We start from the raw sequence: 16,299 nt of genomic DNA, 5'->3' as shown, positions 1-16,299 counted from the left end.
AGGCAAAAATCTGCAAACATTTTGCAAATGGTGGTGGGTAGGGAATTCAGGCTTTTGTCACTTGGGCCCAAGGTACAGGGTTCAAGCCTTATTCTCTACCCATCACCATGTAGCAACTGGGGCATTTCACACTCACACAGTCTGTCCTCCATAAACACCCTATCAGTCCTCCATAAACACACACCTTATGATTTTGTCTCTGTCCTCCACACACATCCTACGATTCTGTCTGTTACTCTGCAGCAGCCCAGCTAAGTCCTCCTGCAGCCTGATCACTTGTCTCTGTCCTCCATAATGGCCCGTGCATGCTGTTGGGTCTCCTGCAAGATGTGAGGAGGCTGGAGCCTCCAGCCTGCAGGCGATGCAGTCCAGTGACCTTCCGGTCTGTGCGGTCGTCACTGCACAGACCTCTGGGCTGGAAGGGCGGAGTTTCCTGCCTTCCCTATACGGACTGCCTAACAGCAGTCTAAAGCTCAGGAATGAGCGTGTGTGGAGTTTTGGTCTGCCTAGCACAGCAGTCAGGAACTAAGCATGCATGCGCGGAGTCCTGAAATTTTTTAATTTTATTTTCTATGTTCTATGGTGGAGGGAATTTATTTTATTCATTTTACAGGTGGGGGGGGGGGGTGGCTGCAGTCCTATAGCACATGCTGCCCCTGGAAGAACTTCAGCTTCTGATACAGTAATATCTGTTCTGTCAATTGTTATGAAGGATAGATTTTCATCACTATTAGTCTGGTTAATCCCACCATTTTCATTGTGTCTTAAATTCTCATCCTGCTGGTATTGTAAATCCCCAGCTTGAGCCATGTAGTCAACATCTGTCTTTCTCTTATTTTTTCTTACAGTAATGTTCTTCAATCCTTCCACGTTCAATTTTGATTTCTTCCTTTTCACCTGCCCCTTGCCTCTTTTTTCTACTTCTCATTTGGAAAAATTATGCCTTTTTCTGTAGCCTGAAGGTTTTCAGATAGAAAACTAGTATCATTCCCAGTAACCTGTGTCTTACATAACAACGCAGTGTCTTTTTTAGTAAGCATACTCTTTCCTTTACAGTCATTAATCAGTTTATTATTCCTCCTTGTTATTTGTTGTGAGCCACTTCCTTTCTTTCTTGTATTGTTTCCTTCTAAACAAACCAGATCCTCAGATTGCTGAATACTTGCATCCAAAATTCCAAAATTGTCAGGGGCATCGTCTTGTTTCATAGGGGTTGAATTATCTTTGCAGACAGTAGATGCATCTTTTTCTAAATGTGTTCTATTTGTTCTTTGCCTAACATTATTTATCTCACCAGTCCAGTCATTAATATATGAAACAATGTTTCTCCAAGCCATGCCAATTGCACAAGTACAATCATTATCATTAAGCCTAGATTTACTTCTGACAATGGTCAGCAAATCATCCAACTTTTGAAACGAGGAACACAGATCACTAGTGTTATGAACTGTTACCTTTAAATATGCATAGCATTTATTACACTGTACAAGACATTTGTGCATTAGGAAATTGTTAATTGCATACTCATTTAAGGAATCAATATTCAGCTTCAAATGAATAATACATTGTAAAAGAAAAGAATAATCAAAATTATTTACCACAGAATTCAAAAAGAGGTTAAAAATCAACTTCTATGACAAAAAAATCACATGAGCAATATACAACTAAATACTAAAGTAAGTACAGTAAATTTGTTCTGACAATACAAGTACAAAAATTGTAATTCCTTTATGTCACTATCTCTCGCAGTCACACTTCTTTTTAACAGCAAAGATCAATAAATCACAAACCAAGGTAGGATTGTTTAGATATGCTCAGCTTCTCTGCAGATGGTGTGAATTTATAGCTGTATAGGCCCCTTGGAGTGGCTAGAGCTTGCCTGTCTAAAACCTATCCCTTTCTAACAACCAATAGTGAAATTAAAGATAAAACAACAAAATATGAATCAAAGTAAATCTTGTTAAGAAGCTAGCCCTTCCTACCAACAAACAGTGAAAAACAATAACAAATAAAATATAAATTCAAATAAAACTTCTCTTACCAGTCAGCTCCAAAGTAAATCACAAACAAAGGTAGGATTGTTTAGATTGCTTGGTTCCTTATTGCTACGTTTACTAGTTTTGGTTCGTGTTTTTGGATTTCGTTGTGATTGTTTAGATATGCTCAGGATCATGTTCCTATGATGAATCATTCTGTATATGTAGCATGGGAAAATGAGTCTTCATAAGTGCAGTTTGTCACATAAAAAGCCATCATGTATGTGCAACATGGTTCATGATGTGTCTCCATGATGTGCAGAAGGGTATATGATGAGTCCGCCTTGTGCAGTATGGTACAAGATGTCTTCTTTCATGTACAGCTTGCTACATGGTACGTTCTCATATGAAACATGATGCATGGTGAGCTGCATTATCCACTCTCTCACATGTATAACATGCAACATGAATAGACTTCACCTATCTACAGCATTCTGCATAATGAGACCCCTGTGTTAAACGGGTTTATATTACATGATCAAAACTTTAGGTAATCAAATACCTAAAGATCGACACCTAAACAGCAAAAGCTGTAAATATCAAATGGCCACTTTCGCAAATTCTTTCGTAGGGAAACAATTTGCTTGGCTGTTATCTGGAATCTGCCCTTTTCTCTACTGTAGAGCGATCTCAGAGTTGGTATATTTAGTTGGGGGGGGGGTATGGGGAAGCAAATCCCACCACTCAATTATGGTTTGAAATGTTTTTTTTTTTCCTCAGGCCAAGTGAATTCTTTCCCTACAAAAGAATCTGTGGAAGTGGTCATTCGATGTTTACAGCTTTCACTGTTTAGGTGTCAAGCTTTAGGTATTCGATTACCTAAAGCTTCAATTTTATAATACTGACCCGTGTTAAACATGGTATCTCCCATATGCAACCTGGTAACTCAACATGTGAAAAAATCAATGCCAGCAAATCTATAGTGTACAATATGAGCTCTATCAAGTACAAGGTGCTTTAAAAGAAGCTGTTGCATGCCTTCATGTGCAGTATGTTGCATGAGACTCTCTTCACATGCATGAGCACCATTGCATATGATGAATCTATAGAAAGTCTAAAGTCTGTTGAACCTACAATGTATAGCACATTGCCTGATGAACCTCCTTTACTTTAATCATGGGTACTGTGACATGAAAGTCATGATTATGTTCAGTGCAATATCACTAAATACAGTATCTGACATTTTCAGCTCCTCAATGTAAATTTGCTAGTATAACTTAAAGGCTAGGGTTTAATATCACATCTTAGGCATATATAATTTCTGTCCTTCTTTCTAACTCTGTTCTTGGCACTAGGTCCTAGTGATGTGGTACCAGGTAATTGGGTCCGAGTTAGACTATTTGCATACTGAAATTATTAAAAATTATGTTTTAGTCTTTGATCCTATTTTGACACAAAAATTATTAAATAGATCAGAATCAGAAATATAAATAACTTGTTTCACTACGTCTTTTATACTCTGGGATATTAAGCCAGTATACTTAATAAAGGTAGTCATAAGTGGAACAAGTTTTACAACTTAAGCAAGTGCAGATTAAGGGCATGAAACATTAGCTGTAGTGTACAGTCTGAACTGTTATTTTATGGATTACCTAGCCTTTCTTACCTTTTAAATTGTGGTGGTCTGCATGACTCTGCATTCCACTGTTTGGTTAAACAAGGCTGTGTATAGTTCATCAGCAAGGAGCTGTGCACTCCATAGAAGCAAGTCATTCGAATTAGACACAAGTTATAACCTTAGTATCCCTGTTCTACTCATCTTATAAGATTTTAATTCAAATCCATCCTGTTGACACAGGGAGGAGATTAGTTTTCTACCTTGTTTAGTATCACAAAACACCTTATTTCTGACTAAATGCACACTACTGTGCTAAGTATGTAGCCTAGCAAACTCCTACCTAGTTTGGTAGGTACTTCAAATTAACTACATATCCTTCCGCTTCCATATTTTTTGATTACACAGAGTAAAAATGCATAAATCCCTGTTAGGAGCTCCAAATTAATTACAAATCCCTCTACTACCAGGAATTTTACCATATATTAGTTGCACACAACAGGTAAAACCCCTGCTAGGTTACAAATCACCCAGCACATCTGGATGCTAATTTTGGGTGACCATGACACCACAGTCTGCCTTTATGCCATCAGGCACCATTCTATTAGCACTAAGCACTCTTTGGCAATGCACAAACTGCCTCATATTTATTAACAACCATTTACTTTGTTCTCCTACTGAATCTATATGTAAGAGCTACAGATATTAACTAAATCTGGAGGTTATCCCTTCATCAAAACATAATGACAGTACCTACCACATTGTCAGCAGCCGCAACCATCCCCACACCAACATGCCACTTATCAGAATTAAAGCCTTCCTATGCTGAGGTACTTAGGAAAGCTTTCCTCAAGTTTGAAAGGCCTCCAAAACAAAAACAGATAGAAAAATAGCTCGGCAGCACAAAGGACAAAAATAGCTCGGCAGCACAAAGGACAAAAATAGCTCAGCAGCACAAAGGACAAAAATAGCTCAGCAGCACAAAGGACAAAAATAGCTCAGCAGCACAAAGGACAAAAATAGCTCAGCAGCACAAAGGACAAAAATAGCTCAGCAGCACAAAGGACAAAAATAGCTCGGCAGCACAAAGGACAAAAATAGCTCAGCAGCACAAAGGACAAAAATAGCTCGGCAGCACAAAGGACAAAAATAGCTCAGCAGCACAAAGGACAAAAATAGCTCAGCAGCACAAAGGACAAAAATAGCTCGGCAGCACAAAGGACAAAAATAGCTCAGCAGCACAAAGGACAAAAATAGCTCGGCAGCACGGGGCATTCCAGCACCTGTACATAAAATATCATTAACTAAAAACCCTGCTAAAAGTGGTCATCAACTGTTCTACTGACCATCAAGGTATTCCCAGACATCCTCTTCACAAGGAAAAGTCCTAATCATAGGTGAGGCCATAGAGAGACACACACAAACAAACCACTCACTAAGCAGAGCAAAAAAAGGGTGACACTGAATTGCCTTTCAGGTACCATGATGTTGCTGATTTTGACCTATTTAATACTAAGCACTCAACTCCTTCACCCCAGGAACACATATTACATGTTGCACATGTGTGTGCGTTGAGACACACATCCTTGGATTACATGAAGACTGATATGTATGCAAGTGATGTCAGAGTGCAACTAGTCTTGAGCAATATCCTAACTTTGACATGAATGACGTCATGATATTAAACCAAACATAGTTAACTTTAATAACTGGATGAATTTTTGGTCTCATTCCAAGGGGTCCAATATATGTCTGCCTGTAGGAGAAACTGCTTGCAAGGACTGGCCTGCATATCTTCTTTAAGGGCCTTTGCATACTGGCAGAATCTTTCTCCACTCCCACAGTGCCTTTTGTCAGTCAAAGCCAGGATAATTTAAAAGGAGCACTGTTCATTGTTAGAAGCCGTAACTTGAACTTACTCTCCCTAGAAGCTTTCCTGCCCCTAGAAAGGACAGACATCTGAATCATTACCAAAACAGGAGTTCAAGTGCACTGACAGCATTCCCTCCCTACCAACATTCAGTGCCTTCCTCTCACTAAGACACATTCCTGAGGGCATCTTTGCAGTAGGTGGTGGTGGTGCGTCCATGTTCCTCTTAAATTTCATCACTTCTAGACTTCTGTGGTAAGATAATGACCTGGGACTCCTCCACATCCTAGAAATTATTGATAAAATGTCCTACCAAGTCCTGTCGAACTACAGAACCCCTTCTATGACACCCACTTCCCATGAGGCATAATGAAACAAGTTTTGGTTTCTTGCTATTGTACCAAACAATATTATTCTTGAAAAGTTCACCTAGCCATTTATAAATGTGAAGACTTATGCTATTGCAAATAACTGTGCACAACATGATTTACTCAGAGCTCTCAGCTGTCCAGATTTTCACAGAATGTCCAGATTTTTGCCTCACATTCTTGGTCTGTTCCTCATAAAAGTTGTGGTTTTCTAGATTTTTGTGGCAAATCAGTGAAAACTGAATTCACTAAATAATGACATGCATTTAGGATTTAGACTTCATTTCCTTCGGAAAATGCATACTAACACAATAACATTTATTCTAACAACTGTCTAAGTTTATGTGAACAATATTTAAAATTTGTCCATATTTTGGCAGCTTTCTCTCCCCATTATTTTTGGCTTTGTACAGATTTTGTGTGCTAATAGGGTGACAGGTATGGCCCTACTTTCATTAATGCCAACTCACATGACCAGATAGTACTCTTTCCTGTTAAAGAGGTAAATTTACTTGACCTGGACATCATAAACTTTGCGCCTCTATATGGCAGACCTATAGCTGCAGTCTGCTTCATCATTGGTAAATCTGACCAGCACTCAGTGGTCTTCACTATTAGGACTCAGCCCAATATGCCCACAAACCTTGCTATCTTTAGAGATGTTTCTAAGTCAAACTTGCTGCAACTAGATAATGGCCTGATGTGGTTGAAAACTCTACCATTTGCTGACTCAGTAATCAACACCACTGCATTTGTTTGCATTGAGACATTTTTTGATCTACCACAATAAAGTTACCAAATTCAGAAGCAAAGCCCTGCAATGTACTTCTGGTATAAACAAACTATATAAGAAAAAAAAAAAGTATCATCCCTTATGAACTAAATTAAAATTTCCCATTACAAAACTGAACTCAAGAAATTAAACAAAAATCTTAAGAAATAAAATCAAATCCACCAAGGCTAAGCAAAAACTGAAAATCACCATCAGTAAGGACAACCATAAGTCCTTCTAACTTTATTAAGAACATAGGAACAATGCCAATGTTGCACCAAGCTGATACATAACAATATGACCCACTCGTACCGTGGGGCAATAGCAAATATATTTGTCAGGCACATTTAGTTCTAATTTCTCCTCCATTTACTTCCATTCCCCCACATGATATATTGTCTATACTCCTCCAAAGAATCCCTCAAAGAGGTGTTCTCAGGGGTAAAAAAATAAAAACAAAAAAGCAAAAATAACAAAAAAAACCACTACATTTATGGGGGTTCAAAATGTGCCTGGTTTTTGCCTCGTTGCAGACCCATTCCTGATGGTTTTTTTCTTGGCCTGTCAAATGGCTTTCTGCTAGAGAGATGGAAAACAGCTGTGGTCATCATTCATAGGTTCATAGGTTCATACTAGGCTATCTGCACTAGGGCATTTATAAGCCTAGCCAGAATGTGTTTGGCTTTCGCCACCCATTTTAAATTTATTTTGCTATGCCCTTTTTCGAGGTTAGTATACTGTGCCTCTGTCTAACAGTGACACAGAAGTGATACCCGGGATAAACCTACGATCTCCCACCCACTCATCAAGATTCCTCTTGAAGAGAGTCAATGAGGGACTCTGCCTAACCTGGACTGGGATTTTATTCCAGAGTGAAGGGAGCCTCTGGGTTATGAATCTGTCCCTCCAGCATGTCCTATTTATTTCAGTGCTGAGGTTCAAGTCTCTCGAGCGAGTAGCTCGATGGGATTTGGATTTTCTGAGGTGCAGCATGTCCATTAATTCCGGGTTGGACATGGCTTTATACGTCAGGCACAGATCGCCTCTGAACAGGCGGTATGCCACTGAGTAGAGCTGGAGTTTCTTTAACCGGGCAGCATATGGCATCTGTTTGAGCCCTTTGATCCTCTTGGTGAGGTACTTTTGGGGTCTTTCCAGTTACTGCAGGTGTCTGGTAAGGTACATCCCAAAAGGGCATTGTACTCAATTATGGGCCTGATGAGGGATGAGTAAAGAGGCACGATGACCTCCCTGATCTAGATGTGAATCCCTTCATGATTAGGTGGGCTATATAAAATGTTTTTCTAACCACTTTGGCCACGTGGTTGTCAAATGAGAGATTGCTATCAACTTGGGTCCCCAGGTCCCTAATTACTTCTTCTGTACTTAATGGATTACCACCTATGTGGTAATTTGTGGGCACTTTGTTTTTGCCAAAGGGGATGACTATACACTTTTGGCATTTAGCTTGAGGCCATGGCTCTGGCACCAGTTGTCTGTTTCTATGAGGCCCTTTTGGAGGATGCTTGTGTCGGCTGGAGAGTCGATTATGGCGCCCAGTTTGCAGTCATCTGCGAACTTGGTCAGCCACAGTCCTTCCGTGTTGGCCTGTACCTCCGAGAAATATATACCGAACAAGAGAGGTCCCAGGACTGAGCCTTGTGGGACACCACTTGTAACTGGTTTGGAGTCTGACATGGCTCCAGCAATTCTAACCATGTGAGTTCTGTCCTTGAGCCAGTTTGCAATCCATCTAGTGACATAGGGGTTTATATTTAAGCTGGTGAGCTTATCTATAATGTCCGAGTGGGGTATTGTATCGAAGGCTTTTGCGAGGTCCAGGTAGGCTGTGTGGACCACCTTCCCCTCGTCAATGGCCTTGGTGACTGTTTCAAAGAAATCAACCAGGTTTAAGAGGCAGGATCTGCCCTTAACAAAGCCGAACTGGGTAGGATCCAGTGTCTGTAGGTCCCCAATATCTTTATTTATGAGGTCCATGATGATCCTTTCCATAGCTTTGCAGACCAAGCTAGTCAGGCTTATGGGGCGATAGTTTCCAGGATCCGTTGAGGCACCACCTTTATGGAGAGGGACCACTGTTGCTGTACGCCACTCTTTGGGCACATATCCTGTAGTAAGGCTGAGATTGAACAGTAGTTTTATGTTTGGGTTTAGCTCTTCTTGGAGTTCATGTAGGACGCAGCCTGGGACACCGTCTGGTCCCATTGATGCTGTGTTTTTTGCTTTGGAGAGGGCAGCTCTTACCTGAGCATCTGAGATGTCAGGGGGGCAGCACTCTGCTGGGATAGATATTTGCCCTTTTGGTGGGGAGGGGAGGAGAAGTTTGCGCTGAACCTGTCAGCTAGGATGTTGGCAATGTCTGTGGCTTTAGTGTATTTTTTGTCATTTTGGACTAATTCTGAGCATATCTGGGAATTACCACCCAGGTTCCTAACATAACTAAAGAAAGCCTTGTGATTATCCTTAGTGTCCTGTGCAATTTTTCTCTCGAAGCTGGCCTTAGACAATTTTATGAGTGCCCGTAGTTTTTTGCTAATACTGATCAGTGATGCCTTCCCTTTTTGGGATTTTGCTCTATCAATTAGTAACTTCCTCCTTCTATTGTATAGTTTGTTTACGGCTGGGGTCCACCAGACAGGATGTCTGCCTTTGGAGGATTGGGTCTTGGTTTTATTTGGGATCGCATGATCCATGCGTTCCTGAAGGTGTTCATAGAATGCATTTATAAAGGATTCTGTGGTCTGGGCCGTATTTTCCACAGGCCCGGGGGCTTTGAAGGATTCCACCTCGGTTTTGAGGAGTGTGAAATTTGCTTTAGCAAAGTTTTTCACTGTGGTTTTCTGGGCAGGGGGTGGGGTCGGGATGTGAATATCCAGTGAGATTAGTTTATGGTCTGATCTTACCAGTGAGGGATACACTTCTGGTCTGGAGCATAGAGTCCCCATGTTGGTGATGATCAGGTCCAGTATGTTTTCCCCTCTTGTGGGAGTGGTAACAAGTTGTTCCATAGCATTTGAGTTTATAAATTCTAGGAATCTTTGGGCTAGGGTGTTGGAGCTAGAGTAATGCTCCCAGTCTATGTTTGGGTAGTTGAAGTCGCCCAATATAATGGTGTTTGGAGAGACCTTCATATTTTCCAGTGTTTTCAGGAAGGCCGAGTGGGGTTCCTGGGTTTGGGAGGGTGGTCTGTAGCAGGCTATAGACCGGAAGGCAGTTTTACCCATTGTTAGTTGCACATGGATAGTCTCTGATGCTTCGTGCTTTGCCACCAACCTGGAGGTGTGGGGATCTTTGATGAATATCGATACTCCCCCTCCTTTTGTGGTTCGGTCCAAGTTTTGGGGCCGAAAAGCATGGTATGAGGTATAACCTGGTAGTGCTGGGGTGCTCTCGGGAGCCCTGAGCCAGGTTTCTGTTACTGCACAGATATCGATGTTCTCCATGCTAAGGAGAGTTTCGAGTGCATGCATCTTGAGGTTTAGACTTCTGGCGTTGAGTAGCATTACTCTTAGTTTCTTATCCCTTGTGATACCTATGGAGGTGGGTTTGTCTTTTGAGCCTTGCCTAAAAGGCACTATGGGGTAGCAAGAGCCTTTGCCAATATCCGAAAGCCCAGGGGTGACAGGTGCAAGCCGTCCCTAGCGAAGCATCGTGGCTTGTCGAGCATATCATCCCAAGCTGACAGGCATTGGATCCCCTTTGAATGACACCAGTACTTAAGCCAGTTGTTGAAATTGATCATCTTGTCTTCATATTGTGGCATCATTCTTGGTGAGGGTAAGATGCTACTCAAGGTCAGGGTCATACCGGCCTGGGCTACATGCTCAGAGAGACCCTTTATGTCTCTTTTCATGTAGTCCAGGGAGGTACGTCTCAGGTCATTCACACCAGCATGGACAATGACTGAGTCATATTTGTACTTGCCTTGGAGTGACCTGAGTGCTTGTGTTATGTGTATTCTTCTTAAGGGTTGCTGCATCTCTGCTCCTGTCAGATATAGACCTAAAATAATCCTGTCCTGTGTGACTTTATACACTTTCACAAACCATGTAAGATCACAAACCCCCAAACTAAAGATCTAAACTTGCACTGGAACATAAGCAGAGCCTGCTGACAGGATAGATACCTCTTCCAAGAATTTCCCTCTTGTGGAATAGACTCCCCCTCACTACTGAACAAAATAGCTATATTCCAGGCTGCCCTCATTATGAAAAGTGGTAACACAGTAGGTACATATGAACCTTCAAAAGTGGTGCTACTTTTCTAAGATACAATACAACAGGTCACTCAGGAAAAGTAAGAGTGGTCAGCAGTTTGTATGTCTCCACTGTGTGTAGACATGGCAAACCAGAAAACTGACAGTAATGCTGGCCATCTTCTGTTAAAGCCAAGTAATATACTAAATGCTGTCCCCTTACTGAAATGGGTCACTCATTTCCAGGATATAAAAAAAATGAATTGCACTTTTATTGCAGCGCAGTTTTTATACTTAACCACTATTGGTTTCACCTTTGCAGCCCATGCATTCTGTCTATCAACTGTCACAGTCACTAAGGCCAGGCCTGAGTACGTGTCCTAAGTGTATTACTGTAATCCCCAAAAGATGGGAATTAGAAAGGTTTCCAGAGCAAAAAAAAATTCAGTAATGTCAAGATTTATTTTTAATAATATTAAAACAGACATCAGGAAAACATATTTAGCTTTGTTGACTGGATACCTGGATTGATCAGTGCACCCTTTTTAGTTAGCTAGGTAGCAGGGACTGATTAGGACTTGTGTAACTGTACAGTGTTAGAAGTTATTCCCCAAATCCTTGGTATTTTGTTAAATTAGTCCTTAGAACAATGGAAATATTGGCTTAACATTGAGTATTATTAAATCAAATTTAAAAAGCACATTGTTAAGCTCTGCTTTGATGTCTGTCAGTACAATAAATGATACGGTACAACACACACTGGCAAAACTGCCACTAGTTTATTCTTAGTACAGGAGCAGAATGCACTACTTACCCGAGGAAAAAAAAACATTATTTTAGGTAAGCCAAACTGGCATAATATATTTTGGTTAAGCATGGTAACTTGGCAATATGATTATCTATTCTAAATGTAAACCAAAGGAAAATAATATTAGTTCTACAAAGTTTATAAAGATTTTATGGCATCTTTCTGCAGTTCATTCTGAGTGCTGAAATGTGCATTAGTTTTTTGAACATTTGCTAAGACATTAAAGGCAACTGTTTTAGAGTATTTGGGTCATAAGGATAGGATCATGCATTAAGGAGAAATGAAATGCTTAAAGGCAGAGTTGGTCTCTATTATACTACATTCTTAAAATCTTCCTAAAACGAGAAAAAGAGATTATCAGAGATACAGTACCTGGAATGAGTCTAAGAAAAAGCTTCCATAATGTATCATTATAACCACAGATAAGACAGTGCATATTCCCTCCAATTAGTAGTTTCGATGTGAATTCATTATAGGCTCTAGAAGCTGATCTACCTGCAATAACGTTGCACATTATTCAGAAGAATTAAATGTTACTTACATTCGTTTTTGCTGGATGCCTGAGATGTTCCGTAGTTCTTATTTTAGTCTGAGCATTCCTTTTTACTTCATGCTAATCTTGCAAATGGCATCTGTGACAACACTTGAGTCATTCAACTTTATTTGCAGTTCAGAGGGCAAACAGTGATAACTGAACTCTGGACACCCAGCACATAGTGCATGCAGAGACAGAATGCAGAGCTTTCCCACTAGTTATTTTGTAACTAATTCAGAAACTTGGCATCACTCCACCGTCCATCTTTCTTCTCTGGAAATCAAGGGAGAAGAGACCGTGCAAGCTTATTTCTAACAAAAAAAATGGAATTTTCTATGAATGTTAGAATGTAGGCAGGTAAGGACTGTCCCATTTAAACCTTTCTGAAAATTCAGAAGAAAAGAGTGATCAGTCTTATCACAAAGACTTTTAACAGCATTGAGTGACAGGATTTGTCACAATTAATATCTGTCACTATACTAAGTATACAGGGTTGATATATTTAATATGTTTGCTACAATGTTAAGAGCACTGGGTAAAGAATGATCTACACCACACCAAGTCATTACCTACTGTTGAAAAAGCATGGATGAAAGTTGGTTTACAATGAAACACTAACTTCTTTAAAGCCGATGAGTCGAAAAGATGAAAAAAAATGCCTGAAATACAGAATGGTGAAAACATCAATTTTAATTATTTTTGCAGAGGGCAAGTCCACTGCACACCCTGATGTGAGGTGGGGTAAGCCCCCAACTCTCTGAACTTTACCAACTCCATAGTCTCACCAACTTGATGAAGGGAGAAATCTCCCAAAACAAGTGAATCATTCTGGGCGCACACTCACAAAATCACATCAGCAGTGATTTCCTATGGGAAACAGCATTCAGTGTTATGCCTTTCGTCTTTTTTTATATACTATTAATGCCTGAGCAATTTCACTTCAAACATTTGTAGGAAAGCCATGAAAGGGATGCAAGTTCTGCTTTTGTTCTAACTTTTTGTTGTGCAGGTGCAAATGGAATACTATAGTTCAATGTTCTTCTCTACTTTTTTATGTGAATAATCTTATTTATTTTGCTGATCAGCCACACTGTTCCTAGTGAGGGTCATGCAACACATTTCTGATCCCAGTGTAGCAAACATCATATGCACGGCTGATGCTACATGCTAGGGCAGTATAAAGGGACTATCATTCGGTTCACATCACATTTTAAGTACAAGTACTTCCGCGGTGGTGCAGCGGTAGCGTTGTTACCTCACAGCAAGAAGTTCTCCCATTTGATTCTTGGCTTGGGTTGGGAGTGCCTTCTGTGTGGAGTCTGCATGGCCTCCCTGCGGTCGAGTGGGCATTTGAAAGACATGCTTTAAATGGGTGTGCCTTCGTTGAAGGTTGGGCGTCGGGCTAGCAACTCGACACCATAAAAAAAACAACTGCCAATCATTAGTGGACCAGAGTTCTGCTGTGGTGACCCCTAACTGGGAAAAGTCAAAAGGCAAACAACAACAACAACAACAACGTAGCTGGCTCAAGAATTTATTCTTGGATAATGATGTTCAAATGACCATCTACAATCTCTTTCATAAGAACAGCTCAATGAGAAGACACAGGTAGTCTTCAGTCAGGGGTCTGTTCTGAATGCCTTGCTTAAAACCCAGACTGTGCAGTATATAAAGTGTACCACTTTAGGAGTAACTACCTGTATGGCTAATCTGCACATTTGGTGTCACATGGTTTGGGCTGATAAAGTTCTTCTTGCAGTTTTAGGAGATGGCATTCATCATTGCCTCCTATGTGCATGTGGTGCATTGCATGTTCAGTGAGCCTAGCACAATACAGAAGAGCCTACACATTGTAGACTGCTTTGTCCTATAATGATGGCACTGCTGACAGTGGTAAACTAGGAAGAGTCAGGTAATTCATGGTGCAAGCATTTCAATGTCCTCTCTATTGTAACAGAGGCATTAGATACCTTAATGGCACAGTCCCCAAACCATCAGAAACCTCTCTTGAATTGAAATTCCTCTTCTAGGTGATTTTTTACCCTAAATTGGAAAAGCTAATCAGAGTGCTGTTGCACCTCAAGCTCCTGACAGCATGTCATTTTAGTCACCATCTTCCAGCACAATCCAACTCAACAGTAGGTGTCAGATTTGCTGTTGGATATTCCATAAAATCAGGGGGATGAGAATCAAGGTGAGGACCTCATCACACCCATCGTTTGTTGGTGAAAGTAATACACATATGAAGTCTCCTCTTTGTCCATGCTACTCAAATGCTATGATTTAGGCATGGCACTATGATTTTTACTGTCAGATTTTGCCTTGCTTCACTTAAATTTATTATTTTTCTTCATAATATTAGACCTTTCCAATGTTGATTATGGTGGTATACATTATTAAATAACTAAACTAAGTCTATACAATGATGTTTTATTACTAAATGTATGTGGTCTTTGATCCAAAGTATTCTATTCTGAGAAATGGAACTTCTCTTTCTGTCTCTCTGCTATGATTTTTAAAGGCTAGCAGTGGCTGCTGGTTACTTCAAATCAAAGGGGGCTGTAGGAGACAGCTGAATGGGGTGGGGCCAACCGAATGGGGTGGGGCTAACTTCAACCAGGCGGGGCTATGTTACAGTGGGATTAACACTGACCACGGTTACCATTTTACATAAAATAGCTGCTCAAAGACTATTACACATGCTAAATAGTCTATCAGCAAATACTAGACTAAATCACTTTTCAGAGGTAATGAGGTGTTTAGGTTATGCTATAACAGCACAAAACCTAAACACTTCTAAATGGTAAAAAGTGGTTGGTCTTGACTGCAGGTAAATATTATGAGTACTCATGATGTAGTAAACATACATTGTACTGCAGAGGTAATTATATTTTGTACTACAATACCAAACAAAAATTAAGGAGATTTAGAAATCCCACTGTACTATCTTAATTTATTATTCACAATTCAAGGTCACTCCAATGCCTAATGTGCCTACTGGTTCTGGGATACAGTGTGAGATGATCTCAAATTCAACACAATTTTCTATTACAGTTACCACAGCTGGAAGGTAGAGCACATTGCTACAGCTACATGTATGCACAGATTAGTTTGAAGACTTACCTATGCAGCAAGCTGCAAACAGTATTTCTTACTCTGTTTCTGCAACTGAAGGGAAGCTGTGGTCTGGTCTGGAACATATCAGGTCACATTGGATTTGATTTTTCTTTCTTTTTCCTGGACACACAAAAGGGACCATTTAAAGTTTCCCACGCAAATACAGTATTCGCAGTATCCCAGTACCAAATAAATGCTTGTAGTATAGTACCAGATAAGTGCCTGTGTAATGTTCCTCTGGGTATTTTTCAGGTTCTTTTAATTGCAAATAAAGTCTATTCATCTATTTGTATTTTTTGCAAAGAAATCAGTAACTCTTTGGTAGAAGTTTGTTGTACTCTGCATTAATTTTTTCCTATGGAAATCATACTCAATGCATTCTTTCTTTCCTGCCTCATAGTTGTTGTGTCTTTTGGCTTTTCCCGGTTAGGGGTCACCACAGTGGAACTCCGGTTCGCTAATGATTGGCAGTAGATTTTTATGTGCCAAGTTGCCGGCCCTGATGCACAGCCTTCAATGAAGGTACGCCCATTCACGCATGTCTCCACACAGAAGACGCTCTAGCTGAGAATTGAACAGGACAATGTCTTACTGTGAGGTGACAACACTACCGCAGCACCACCACGCCTCATAGTACTATGAAGAAAAGTTTTAATTATTTCAGTGTTGAGAAAAAACTTTCTGTCACAGCAATTGACTTTGGTGTGGTGGCTATAATCAAAAACACATTGAAAGTCTATGAAAACACACTTGTTACTGAGTTGTCCATCAAGAATTTTAAAATCTTGACTGCACTGCCACTTGCTGCAAAGCCTTCATGGCAATACACCACTCCAAGTTCCATTCTAAGTTATCCCCTCAACATGAAGGGGGAGTTTTCTATGGTTGATATGAAGAGATTTTCTGGAAATTGTTTTGTGTTAGGCGAAAAATGTCCAGGTAGTAACTGCCTGAAGATGCCCATTTTGTTCAAATTATGACGTTGCCTGGAACTTTATGACATCAAACACTTCCTTTGCAGT

General features: G+C 40.3%; 1 protein-coding gene across 1 annotated transcript in view; it reads right to left on the bottom strand.

Moving 5' to 3' along the window:
- Window positions 1-12,289, bottom strand: part of LOC122801587 (allantoinase, mitochondrial-like) — a 371,450-nt gene extending 359,161 nt beyond the window's left edge. The window contains exon 1 of the mRNA XM_044071048.1: window positions 12,167-12,289. The gene's annotated coding sequence lies outside the window, so the exon portion shown is untranslated. The remainder of the gene's footprint in view (window positions 1-12,166) is intronic.
- Window positions 12,290-16,299: the final 4,010 nt, after the last annotated feature.

Source organism: Protopterus annectens, chromosome 5.part0, assembly GCF_019279795.1.
Source record: "Protopterus annectens isolate FY-2018-M chromosome 5.part0, PAN1.0, whole genome shotgun sequence".
Taxonomy (NCBI): Eukaryota; Metazoa; Chordata; order Ceratodontiformes; family Protopteridae; genus Protopterus; species Protopterus annectens.
The sequence above is the reverse complement of the archived record's forward strand: the minus strand, read 5'-3'. Positions and strand labels throughout refer to the sequence as shown.